Source organism: Dioscorea cayenensis, chromosome 3 (genome assembly GCF_009730915.1).
Source record: "Dioscorea cayenensis subsp. rotundata cultivar TDr96_F1 chromosome 3, TDr96_F1_v2_PseudoChromosome.rev07_lg8_w22 25.fasta, whole genome shotgun sequence".
Lineage (NCBI taxonomy): Eukaryota > Viridiplantae > Streptophyta > Magnoliopsida > Dioscoreales > Dioscoreaceae > Dioscorea > Dioscorea cayenensis.
In genome coordinates, this window is record NC_052473.1 from 13324280 (window position 1) to 13326233 (window position 1954).

Sequence of the window (1954 nt, forward strand, 5' to 3'; positions counted from 1 at the left end):
ATGAATCAAATACCATTCATTAAGAAGAATTGAACTCAAATAGTGTGTGAGGAAAAGCCATCTTCAATGATATGTATGTGCTTCGTTTAACGTGACACATATTCTCAATGGCCTTATCTGGTGTAACTTCCTATCTCGAACAAAAATTCTCCTGCCCGTCCAAGAAGGGATTCATTTTAAGTAGTAGTATCAAATAATACAATCAAAATAAAGTAAGCGACCCACTAAAGAGGGACCGCGCCCGAAACTTATTAGGAATTATATATAACAATTTAAAATCTATATCAATTGTCTTAAACCCGACTCTAAAAAGTAGCATATAAATTCCTATCTAACCACCAGACGATTTCAAAAGCGCCTCTCATCCCACATCAAAATCCTAAATTGGTATGAGTGCTATGACAAATGAAGCAGAGTGGAAAGGAATTATTATCTCTAGCCAGCTTGGACAATTGTATGAATGCTTTTTGAGAATTTGTAAATATTTAAAAGCTACCACTCCAACTTTTACATCTCAAAATTCATAAATTGGTGTAGTGCTACAACAAATCCAAAACAAAGTGGAGGGAAAGAATTATTATCTCACGAAAAGCTTGGACAATTGTGTAAGAATGCTTTGGCAACTTAGCCATGCAGTAAGAATGATATTTTAAAAATTACCATAAGATGGGTAGGCACTTGAAATACCACTTAAAAAGATGCTTAGCTCGAAGCGGAGTAGGCACTCCACGCAAGATGCTTATAGAGATGGATCGTGCGCGTAGCAACCTTCAACCTTGAGTTTCACATTTTGTACAAAACTTTCAAGTTCTTACTGAGACATTCCATAAGATGAATAGAAAGATGGATACTTATTAGCAACCTTAACCCCACATACGAGGTTTTGTTTGCTAAAAATATTTAAGTTGCTATAACTTTGTAAGCTTCTCTTTTTCTTACTAGGTACACATTCTGAGGCGCAAAATATAGGCATGGGATACATAGTTTCAAGCACTACACTAAAGGTTGAAGGTGATTAAAATCTTATATGTAGAAATAGGATGAGGAAAACTATATTTTGTTTGAAGGCTTCACGATAAGTAAGTTAATTAATTTCAAAAAAACTAAAAAACAAATTAAGTTATAATTACATACATTGAAGTTCAAGACATCCATAAGCAAATACTTCTCCATACAATCATTCCATTAGACTAACTTTACGCATTGCTTTGGTGATCTACACAAAATGCTTCTACCAAAGAAAGACATATCACGCCAATTTTCATTTACACATGTACTTACATTTGGTCTAGTGTGAGGAACAATTTGCATTTCAAATAATTGATCATAGATGGACAAAATCAAAGAGGAAAATTTCCTAGCATGATGACACATCGATAAGCAATAATCATGGTGGTCCTTTTTCAACAACAAAAACAAAGCATGGATAATGAAAGGTTACAAAAGGTGAGAAATTATCATTTAAAACAAATCCTATCTTATATACAGATCCTATCCATATGTCTTATAAAGATTTATCCTTTAAAAATAATTGTTAGTCATGACATGCTATGGGCATGATAAGACAACTTGGGGCCTCCATGTGACAATCCTAAACAGCTAAGACCGCATTATATTGGAGACTTGCTTATCTTGGATCAACACTAGCTAACTGGCCTATGAAATGATGAGTGTACAACATGCATGTATTTTATATCGCCTGTACCTAATTTGGCATGCTATTTTAAATCACTTGTGAGTCGATGCTACCGTCTAGTGGGTTTGCACAATTTCGGGGCTTAGAGGCGGCATTTCAAGATGAGAGAGTCGAAAAGAAATATTTGAGGACCTTAAAGCAGTAGGTTGGAGCTCTCTTGGCATCATTTGAACAGGAGACAAGGCAAATTAGGTGGCTTCACGGGTAGCTTCACGGCTAACTTCATCGCGGCTATAAGTCCTTGTTCAGTACCTTGCG